The sequence below is a fragment of the Mus pahari genome, chromosome 13 (assembly GCF_900095145.1).
Source record: "Mus pahari chromosome 13, PAHARI_EIJ_v1.1, whole genome shotgun sequence".
Taxonomy (NCBI): domain Eukaryota; kingdom Metazoa; phylum Chordata; class Mammalia; order Rodentia; family Muridae; genus Mus; species Mus pahari.
The window spans coordinates 54,867,141-54,879,169 of record NC_034602.1 but is presented as its reverse complement, the minus strand read 5'-3'; the positions used below and the strand labels follow the sequence as shown (position 1 = coordinate 54,879,169).

The window sequence follows — 12,029 nt, the reverse complement described above, 5'->3', positions numbered from 1 at the left end:
TGTCACTCTCCTCTTGACCGCACAGCCTGGATAAGAGGTTATTCATGAAGCATTCAGTAGCCTTATGAAGAACAGAGTTTCTGCATTTGTGAGAAAAACAATCGATTTAAAAAAAAAAAAAGGCAAACCTATAACTGAGGGAGGGAAATATGTGTCAAAATACTAATTTACCGAAGAGGAAGACTTAGCAGTTATACTCCTTGTTTTTGTATCCCTCCAACTTTGTGGTTCATTGTGTGGGTTTATCTGCTAAGTTCCAAAAGCATCGCAGACCACAGCTCACACAAGATCAGCTATAGCAGAAACAAAACACTGGTTTGAAAGTGTTTAAACTAAAATTCATAAGCATGAGTGGGTGTTCGGTCCAAAGCTGAAAGCAGATGGCAACATTAAAAAAATAATGGAAATGTTTAGGACATGGAAAACGCTCACTTGAAATAAATTACTACTACTCTGGAAACATGCTAGTCGCATTTTTAAAGTGGGAGCGAGTGCAAGAGTTTCTGAAAGACGGTGGCTCATTTACTTGATGTGATGAGCGCCAGATGCCAGGTGGAACTGAGCAGAAACAAAAGTGCTCTGATTGGCTTCAGGGGAGGAGGAAATAAAAAGTGCCAGGCCCTGGAGGTGGGAGAGCAAACACAGACCTGGCCATGCTCCAATCCTTACCCTCCCCCACCTAGCTGCTGTTCTCTAAGGAGATAACCCTAGCTGATTTCGGGGGAGGAGCTCTGAGTCTGTGGATGATGACCTAGCAGCATTCACTTTCCCTGAATCGCTCAGTCTGAGGGCTGGAGCTCTGAACTAGGGTTGTGGACCACAGCCTGGCCAGTTGGGCTGTGTTTCTGTTAAGTCAAACACTAAGTCCCCAACCGCCCTGTGAAAAGGGCCCTGAAGGCTAGAGAAGACCTGCTCCTACAGCTGTAGTAGGTCTCTGAGATTATCAACAAATTAAAGGTGTGTCTTCAGCAGCAAGGCAGCTTCCTTTAAGGACTTTAGGGTATTGTATGTGCTGCAGAGGGAGTGTACCTACCTGTGGGTAGACACACCTTTACATCCGAAGGCCATTTTCCTTTCCCCAGGATAACTAATTAGAAGAGTGTCTCTAGCTAATTCTTATTGTGTGCAACACACACACACACACACACACACACACACACACACACACACACACACAGAGAGAGAGAGAGAGAGAGAGAGAGAGTTAGTTCCCGGCTCTGAAATCTTACTAAACTGTGTGTGCGCTGGTCTAATGAGTACCTTATACCATGTTAAACATTATTCTCACTCTGAGCTTGAGCGCATCATTTTCTAGAGTAGAAAATGAGTTAATTTACTTGTCAGACCAATAAAAGGCATGTTATTTCAGATACTGGGGATTATTCTGCGAGGGGATTGTCCTTGCAGCAAGAGGTCAGCATACTTGGGCTCTGGAATTGAGTCTGGGCTTACCTGTGGCTAGCCAAACTGTTAACCCTAGTGGGCCTCAGTTTCCTTGTCTTTGGGGGATACTGAACTAAATGAACTCTAAAGCCCTGCTGGGGCCGAACATTCTAGAACGAATGAGATCTGGGGTCAGAAGAGAGCATGGTCACTTTGGGAAAGAGGAACAGAAGTTTCCATGGCAGAAGCAGGAGAGCAGGCTCATGTTCTGTGGAGTCTGTTTTCTGATTACCAAACGGCAGGTAAGAACTTCAGAGTCCAGAGTGCAGAAATGGCTCGTGTAGACTTTGAGTGTGCCTATGACCTCCACTCTTATCTGTCTAGAATTTATTCTTCCTGGTATTTTCTCTTAAGCTCTTGCATAATCGTCACGTTATTAAAATGAAACTGTCATCAACAACAATTTTAAAATTCAATACTCTATCCTCAACCTCTTCAGTGATGTCATCACGGGGGCATCTGTCTGCTTTTAGCTAATACAGAGTGTCTCGTGGCACCTAAGAATTGAATTTAGCTGATACTTACTGATGACGTGATTGGTTTTGAATACAACAAACACCCTGTGTGTGCAGGTCCTAGTATTTAACCGTGATACCCCCCTCTTTGGCTTTTCACTTCCAACCAATAGCCACACTCTGCAAGCTCACTTTCCATCGCAGGGACCCACTCACTTCTAAGCTCTATTCAACTAGAAAGCCAACAACATGTTTGTGTGTGCACGTAGGGAGGCCAGAGGACAACTGCAAGTGTCATTCCTCAAGTGCCATCTATCTACTTTTTTGAGAAAAATCTCTCACCGTTCTGAAACGCACCAAGTAGGCTAGAATGGCTGACCAGTAAGTCCTAGGGATTTGTCTGTCTCTACTTCCTCATCACTGGGATTATAAGTGCACATCATCACATTCTACATTTTTTTTTTTTCAAAATGTGGGTTATTGGACTTGAACCCGTGTCCTTGTACTTGTAGAACAGGCACTTTGTCCACTGAGCCAACACCTCAATCTCATCAATCACCAGATGTTTTCTCTCTAAGTCCTTGTCTTCTTGTTTCTTATACTCCAGACAGCTGCATGTCTAGGACACTCCAGTTCCAAACCTTGACACTGACCCGTACCGTCTTTATCACCCAGAATGTGCTTCCAGATACATGGGCATAGGTAGCATGGGATTTTGGGGTGTGTTTGCAACTTATACTTTAGATTCAATTACATCCTCTAGAGACGGCTAGGAAGAATGTTATTAGGGCTCTGTAGCACAAGGGTGGCTCGTATGGCCTGTTCGCTGCTTTATCTCCAACCAGCACAAAGGTTTTTATGAATTAGAAACGGATGTGAACAGTTGTTTGGCTTTGGTGAACTGAGTGTGGCCTGGTTGGCAGCAGCGTGGAGCTGCTCCCACACCTTCACTGAGGTGACTTAGGAGTGTCCTTCCTGGCAGCTCTTAGTACTCATGTCTGAAAAATGCCTCGGTGACCGTGGGCCTCTAGTTCAAAGGACTCTTTCTGCTTAACCCCTTACATGAGCTCACCCTCTCATCAAGAGGGCTCCATTTGCCTCTGGTGAACCTTTCACACAACATGCTAGTGGAGAAACCAAAAACCCAGGAGGGACTTCATGAGTGCCCGGAACAGGATGCACGTCTGCGTTCATTGCTACACTTATTCCAGGTTGGAATGCAAGACCACAGTGAATCTGGAGAAAGAAGATCTTTCCCACCATGTAGACCTAAAGGCCAGAGGTCTCAACATCCACCAAGAACAGCTAAGAGCTCGGGAAGCCTGGATTGGTGGAAGTCAGTTCATAGCACCTGTCCTGGAAGGCCAAGCTTCCAGTGTGCTGATGATGTGTACTGGACACATCCTGCCTGGGGCCTTCTGAATCCGTGCTTTCTTCTCTCTCCTACCTCGCCTTGGCTAGTGAGATCCTGCTCATTCTCCCCTTTCTGCTCAACAGCGCCCTCTTCAGGAAGGCTGCTCCTGCCTCTCCCTAGCCACCTCCCTCTGCTCTTCTCAGGCTCTGTGGCTTCCTCCCTCAGATTACCATCCTAGCCTCTAGCACCATATGTTTTCATGGCTATGGGTTGGTCCTGTCTCCTAGGTGATTGTCCCCGCCCATGTTGATCAACTTTATATTCCCAACGCTTGGCATAGGGCTTGCTCAATTAAAAAAAAAAAAAAAAAAAAAAAAGACTGTTTTAATTCAGCAATACTAGCAAAATAACCGACGCTCAAGGAAACAAACAAACAAAAACAAAAACCCAGAGTACTTTTTATAATGCTAGGTCCAGCAGCCTGAAAGTGCATCCTCTGCCGTCAGAACACAGGGATGTTCTTTCTAAAAATCCAACCAAGTTGAAACACAAAGACTATATCACACACCCAAAGGGAGACCATACCCCCTCTTTTAAATACTGTAAAGGCCGGTTTATTATAGAAGCCTGACATAAAAATGAGGATCAAGGCAAGGTCACTTTCCTGAGCTGTGGAGCCTCCCTGTACTGCCATTTTCTTTAGTCTCAACACTTACCAGAGCTGACACAGCTGGAAAGGCAGGCCAGCTTTCTCAAGAAACGTCTTCACCTTCCTTCCCCACAGTAGAGCCTTGGCACCCACACAGAGGCAGACATGGAGTCGTTACTAGAGGCACTGAAAACTATCCTTGGACAGGTATATTTGAGTAGGAAATTTTATGATATGGATATATATATATATATATATATATATATATATATATGTATATGTGTATGGGTGGATATATATATATATATGTATATATACATATACACACATATACATACACACATATTTATACATATATCATATCATGAGATTATATATATAATATATGTTACTAGAAACTAAGGGAGGTCCCTCATGCTAGAACTTGAAAGTTCCTGCTGTTTCCTGGTGTGGCTTTATAAAGAGGGCAGAGTGAGCTGAGCCGAGACATTTTGAACTTGACAGTCCTTCCATTCTCTCCGTCCATTCCAGACTCAAAATGCTGCGCTGGTCTAAACACCTCATGGAATTCCAGAACCCTAAGGTCATAGACGCTAAGGGTCAGCCACATCAAGCATCGTCTTGTGCTATAGTCTAGGAAGACACTCCTTGCCGGAAGTAGTCAGTGTCCTGATAGATTACATAGATTAGGATACCTGTAGATAGTGTTACATAATTTAAGAGACTGGAATCTGGACACTCAGGTGAAATTCCTGAAGTCCCATAACAGACAGCAGGGTGAACCTTCAGTCCAGTCTCTTCTGGGATAGCCAGACCTGATTCAGCCAGTCACATCTGCTCATCTGAGACTCAAGCAAGAATCGAGGTGGAACAAATCTTAGTGATCGAAGAAAACGCTGACCCCCCCCCCCCCAAACTAGGCTCCCAGTTTTTTTTTTTTTTTTTCCTAGGGCTTACAAGTGAGGAGGCGCTGAGCACCCACACACAGGAGTGAGCAGACAGAGTTAACGGGGACGTCACAGCCACTGTGCACATTGACTGGATGGTTTCGGATCGCTGGATGACGTGTGTACTGCTTAGACTTTAGTGGTCTTGAAAAGGGCTCCAGTGGTACATTCACTAGCTCTTGTTTACTTTTGGTCTATTGGGCTCACGCTGAGAGGTTGATGAATGGTGCTTAGGAAGGGTTTAAATTTTGGTAATGTCACCCTCCAAAGCTACTTGGGCTCTCTTTCTTTCTTTCTTTCTTTCTTTCTTTCTTTCTTTCTTTCTTTCTTTCTTTCTTTCTTTCTTTCTTTCTTTCTTTCTTTCTTTNTCTTTCTTTCTTTCTTTCTTTCTTTCTTTCTTTCTTTCTTTCTTTCTTTCTTTCTTTCTTTCTTTCTTTCTTTCTTTCTTTCTTTCTTTCTTTCTCTTTCTCTCTCTTTTATTTGATTACATAAAGTTAACACTCCTTTTGCCCCCATCCTGGAATGGAGGCAGGATATTATTAAAACCACCCTCTAGCTTGCTCCACTCCAGTGAGCTGTGACTTTGATACCTTCCTGCTTCCAGGGGCACCTCCCCAGAGCCACTGCTCAGCTCTTGGCTTTGGCTTCAGGAAACATTGGCTTCCCCACCCCCCCACCCCCAACCCCCATTGTCAACAAGCATCTTTACAAGGCAAAACCTGAACTCACAGTGGGCCCGGGAATGGAGGACTGGGGTGAGTTTGGCCTGGGCTGGGACAGATTCCTGAAGCTTTTATTGTATCCCCACTTAGAACACTTGGCTGCTTCACCAAAACCAAATCCTAGTGCCGACCATAAAACTTGCCCTGTCAAGTTTAAAGGAGAACAGAGATAAATTGTATTCTGTGAACTTAATCTTGTCTGGTCAATTATTTCTGTTTTATGATTCCCTTTAGAAGTGACTAGAGCTTTAAAGGCTTTTTGTGACATGCAAGGTGGCTAGCACACCAGGATTCAAATTTAGGTCACCTTAGCTTCAAAGATGAGCTCTCTCAGCTACCCCCCCCCCCTGCCCATCCAAGGGGGAAAAAAACCACCAGGAAGCCACCCCAGAATGGGGCTGCTCTGAAAGTACCTGTCAGAGTACAACAGTCTTGGGTTAGAGTCCCAAGTCCCTACCCCAGGCTTGGGCATACCTTGAATTTTCTCCTTATCGGTTTTGGGCTTTTTCCTTCCTACAGTGAGAACAGCTGGGGTCCCCAAGGATCCCCTCTAGTCATGGTCATGATTCTCTCACCTGTGGACATTTATGAAGCCTGAGTATGGTTACATAAGAAGGATGTAAAGGTCAGGCACAGTGTCCCTGACCTTCCTTAACCCCTAGCGCTCAGGAAGGAGACAGAGCCAGGTGCTCATCTGTGAGTTCCAGCCCACCCTGATCTGCTTAACGAGTTCTAGGCCAGCCAGAGATACACAGTGAGAACTTTTCTCAGGTAGAAAAAAAAAGAAAAAGAAAAAGAAAAAGAAAAAGAAAGAAACAAGACTTGAATACATAGATGATGTGAGGGAATTTGAGATAATAATAGATCATATCCTTTCCAGTTCTGTACTCCTCCTGTTCCTTGTCTTTTGCTGAGTTGCTTTGGCAATAGAAGCATCCGATTTCTCCTGAGTCTGTGTCTTGGCTGCTTCAATAGTGTGTGTGCATACATATACATTAAAGTATACGTTCCTTAAGGATGCGGCCCTATCTGTTTTCGTTTTAAACACATAAACACTCTTAAAGCTTTTACGAATAATGCTGTGAGCTGTGAGCTAGATACCCCGGTACCTTTCCCTGTGGCAGAGAGCAGAGGCTGTGTTGCATGGGAGCGTCAAGCCAGGTCTAGGACCCAAGGCTGGTTCCACCACTCAACAGCTGTGTCCTTTGCCTGACTCTGACAAACAAGTCTAGGTCTTGGCTTCCTTACCTATAAAATAGGAATATTGCCTTAGCTATAAGCTAAGTTCACTTATATGTGAAGTGTTCGCTGTGTTATATCAAGTTCAGGGCTGCTACTGAAGGCTTTGAAAATGGCCACAATTATCCATATCTTCTTGAATCCATGAATTTTTTTTTCACATATGACTCTGTAGCTCCTCCCACTAAGAAGTGGGGTGTATTTTACCTTTTCCCGAAACATAACTGGGGCCCTCACTTGCTTTTAAAACACATTCGTGGAAAAAGAAAATGAGTTGGATCAGCTAAGCTGAGATCTTCAAGAGGCTTCACTCTCTCCTGACACACCATGGAGACAACAGGTGGACAGGCCGTGAACCTCTGAACTCAGCCTTAGTTGCTCCCCAGGTGACTCGGTTGTCAGCTAAGACTCAGAGGCAGTGCCACCTTGGCGAGCACAGACACATGAAAGAGTTTGGACAAGACTCACCCAGCTGAACTCAGTCCAAACTGCTGACAGGCACATAAATGCAACAAACAGGGGTTATTTTGGGTCACTATGTTCGTTACAGACATGTGTTGTGTTAATAATCTTTGAATCATTTGTTGCACAGCAACAGATTACTCATGCTGTATATACAAGCATCTTTTCAATAAATAGAGGCTAGTTATACTTTAGGGCAAAGGTCAATTGAAAATGAAATTTCTGTATACTAAAAATTCCTGCTAGTTAGTGAATAGCAGGAAGAACTAAGAAGCAAACACTCAGATTCTGGACCTGGTGGGCAGCTGTGTGAACTTCTCTAATATCCTTTGACAAAGTCTTTAAGGATCTAGCTGCCATTTTCTTTATCTATAAATTATTTAGAACAAGTGATTCTAAGTTTTTACTCCAAGTCAGTATTTTCAAAAGTACTTACTTATGAAAAGACATTTCTCAACTCAGTTTGATAACAATAGTCATGACTTTTTTGATAGTTTAATCACAGACAAATTTCCCTGTATCTCTTTGCTGACTCACAGCACGATGTGAGTAAACCATTTTGCTGTTATCGTAACAGCCATACATTGAGCCAGTAGGGTGGAATCTCTGCGCAGACTATGGACTCAAATAGCGAAGCACATCAGGGATCAGAGAGGAGCCAACATCGTATAACAACAATGATTTACAGGTGAAAGCCAACTTTGTTCATTCAGTTCTAGGTTGCAGCATGCATTTGGGAGATGCGAGATCGCTGGCAATGTCATCATTAAGCAAGTCAGATACTGTTTTATAGCTCTACTCCGGCTATTCTCAACCTGTGGGTTGAAACCCCCTTCAGGGTCATATATCAAATAATCTGCATATCAGATATTTACCTTATGATTCTTTTTTTAACCTTATGATTAATAATAATAACAAAATTACAGTTATGAAGTATCAAAGAAATAATTTTATGGTTGGAGTCACCACAACACAAGGGACTGTGTACTAAGGAGTCACAGCATTAGGAAGGTTGAGAACCACCGATTTGGCTAAATCTTTGCATTTACTGCACACAAATGGCCAATTTAGGTATTCAGTTATTAGATGGGATGTGATTGGCATCAAGAACAACAAAACAAAAAGAAAGTTTGAAATTCTTTTCTGGAGCAATCTTCTCTGGGGCTAATGAACAGTGAATGAATTAAAAAAAAAAAATCGAAAGTGTACCAATACACATTGCATGTAGCTTGGAGTCAACCATTAAGAGAGATCCTCCTGTCTAGCATGAAATGGTTTTCATAGACAATAATATTCCTCCAAACACCATCTGTCCTCTTTGTGACACACAGCAGCATGTCATGCTCAGCCCAGCTTAGGGAGTCAGGAGATTTTTATTCCAACAGGAATTTAAGGTGCACCGGAGAGTGTACAGATGAGGCAATAGGTTATCTTCAATTTTGCCTTAACACTTCAAAGTCTACATAAAAAAGCAATAAGCTGTTAAAAAGTGATGGAGACAAGCTCTGTGTGTGTGTGTGTGTGTGTGTGTGTGTGTGTGTGTGTGTGTTGCAACCGAACGGTACCGAAGCATAGCTTATGTTTACCAATGTGAAAGAAAAAAAACAAACAAACCCTAATTTGGTAAGCCAATATCAAGGACCAGAGTCACTAAAACATTTTTAATTTTTTTTTTTTTTTTTCGAGACAGGGTTTCTCTGTGTAGCCCTGACTGTCCTGGAACTCACTCTGTAGACCAGGCTGCCTTCCAACTCAGAAATCCGCCTGCCTCTGCCTCCCGAGTGCTGGGATTAAAGGTGTGTGCCACCACTGCCTGGCTCACTAAAACTTTCTTACAGGTCAGACTGTAAGTGCCATTGCTTCCCTCAGCACCCTTTCAATTGATTCACTTCTCCATCCCCTCTTCTGTGAATTGGGTAGCAGCTGCCTTCAGCTGTGTCTGTAGACCCTCCCTTTTCACTTCTCTCATTGCAGCTAGAGGGAACTCTCAAGAACAGATATATGCCTTGCTTCAAACCCTTCAAAGGTTTCTCCCGAGACTAGATTCTTGAGGCTGCAGCTGTCTGTGTCCCTGGCACCCAGCCAACGGCCTGGAGTCGATAGGCTCACACACAGGTGGTCTCGAAGGCCAGGTCAGAGTTCATTTGATTTTTCAAGAGACATTTGTGCTGAATGAATAGAGTTCACTGCTCGTGGTTAAGATTGCAGACACCGTATTTCTCTGATCTTAGCTGACCTTCACTGCAGCTCAGTAGTGTGTAGGGTTTCTGAACCGTAGGTTAGGCTATCTACCTGCTTCAGAAGCATAGTCACAGCTTAGTACTTTAGATACATTTTTAAGACAGAGGAATTTCGATGCTCTACCATCTCTCTGAAGATCCCAATCTCTGTGGAACCATGATGTTCACAGGGGTAAAACTCGAGAAGACAAATGATTGGATTTTCAGTTTGTTCTCCACAGTATTCAGGAGATAAGCAGAGTAAGAGATTTCAGCTCCAGGCCTGTGTGGCTCTAGGGGTTAAGAGTGGGCACTAAAGCCGGGCGTGGTGGCGCACGTCTTTAATCCCAGCATTGGGGAGGCAGAGGCAGGCGGATTTCTGAGTTCGAGGCCAGCCTGGTCTACAGAGTGAGGACAGCCAGGCCTGTCTCGAAAAACCAAAAAAAAAAAAAAAAAAAAAAAAAGAATACACCATGCCTAAGGGGCACATGTTCCACTATGTTCATAGCAGCCTTTGAATTCTCCACGCCTGTCCTTCCTTCCCTATGATGGTCCAGTCAGCTCTTGGCAGCTTTCTTTTCTGAATTATCGAGGGGGTTTATCTACAACCAAACATTCACTCTAATGATCAAATTTAGAAATGAGATAGGTTCCTTAAGCAAGAACCCAAGCGAGCCCAATCAGGGTTCCTGGGAAACTGTAGAAGTGGGTACATGTAAGACACTGTCTAGGGAAGGAAAACTAGCTCTAAGGAGGCTAGTACTCAGTCACTCAAAAAGCTAGAGTCCTTTCTAAGAAACATGGGCAGTGGGCTCCTGGGCACCTCCACCAGAGACAGGAAGAGGACAGGGCTTGTTTTGCCCTTGGACTGGCTCCTGGTCCCAGCATTGAGAACACAGGTTTCAGGTTCGGAGAAGTGCTGGGTCAGAAGTTAGGGAATCTTTCCATTTTTAGAAAAGAGAACTTGTTGAAACAGTAAGCAAGGGTCTTGTCTTGTCTTGTTTTGTTGTTTTGTTTGTTCGTTTGTTCGTTTGTTTCATTTTAAATTCCAGGTCTGCAACATTTCTTTGGAATATAGTGAACATGGACCACATTTATCTTTAGAAATCACTAGCTATCAAGACCTTCATGGGTAACAAGTCCCCAGGAGGCATGAAATAAACACTGATTTGTAGAAGAAGTGAAGGAGCAGAATCCAAAAGATGGGCAAGAGTCAGCGAGCAGGAGAAATAAACCACACATCACCTTCCTGTGTCTGTCTGTCACCTCTGATTCTCCCAGTGAGCCTTAGAGCTGGCTGCTTACTGATTCTTCATACTCCACAGAAACACTAACAATCCAGAACTCTCCTCTCCCAAAGGACAGAGGCTCCATATTGTTGATACGGAGACCTGTCCTGGGAAAAGAATTTTTACCAAAGAGGCTAGCAAGGCGCTTCAGAGGCTCTGGGGCTTAGATGAGGAGAGTTGCCATCTCCTCTTTACAGTAGTAACTGGAGAGTATATGGGAGATACTATTATTTCCTCCTTAAAATAGTATTAACTAGAATATGGGAGATACTATTGTATCTTCCTTAAAATAGTATCAACTAGAAAAGTATATGGGAAATACTATTATATCCTCCTTAAGATAGTATTAACTGGAAAAATTATATGGGAGGAAAAAAAAAACTTCAGCAAATACAGAAACAACTGCCTTTAAAAAAAATAACCATTACTCTTATTTCTTTTCCATTCACGGTTATACGACTTTCTTTTCTCCAGAGATATTCTTCACCATAGCTGAGTTACAGTCACCCTAGGCATCCAGCCACAGGCCACAACCAACAAATACTCTCGCAGAAACCAGTACAGAAGTGACTCCTGGAGCACCCACTTCCTCTACATTCATCGCGCAAATGTCTATACCAGGATGGAAAAGTAGACATTCAGAGTCGATGGAGATGGAGTTATTTTGTTTTGCATTTAAAGTTAATTATGGTTCTGGGAGTGGGTAAAAGTTCCACTGATATCTGCCTGGTATTACTGGAAAATTCTTCTTTGGTGATTTTATAGATATATATAAAATCTCACCTCATCAGGGCTATCCAGGCTACAAAGACCCAGGCGATTGACCTGGTAGATACTTGTCTATTAAATATTTACAACCTGCGACCATTTAGCTCTCTCCCTTTGGCGCCCACTTTCCTAGTCCCAGGCTCTTGTGGAACACCACAGCGAGGTTGTCCCTTCATGCACCCTCACCATCGCCATAGACCCAATCCTAGAACCCAAGGTCATTTCAAAGAAGGGCGGGGGCGATCAAATTCCTTTCACATTTTATTCAATAAAAGCCCCCTAGAAGCATAAATATGGTGACCCCGGGACACAGGGAGATGGGAAAATCTCGTACATTGTCCAGGTTTAAGTTCCCAGGAACATAGGATAGCTCAGGAATTGGAAGTTTAAAAACAAACCATTTTACACAACCAGCACCAGCGCCTTTAGTTTGGAAACCTGTTTCTTGTCGCCACTCTTAGCGTGCCTAGGTTGAATTCCGT

The 12,029-nt window shown here is 43.5% G+C and overlaps 1 protein-coding gene across 1 annotated transcript in view; it reads right to left on the bottom strand.

Annotated features, from left to right (window-relative positions):
• C13H4orf19 (chromosome 13 C4orf19 homolog) overlaps nt 1-12,029 on the bottom strand; it is a 79,032-nt gene that overhangs the window by 66,623 nt on the left and 380 nt on the right. The window lies entirely within an intron of this gene.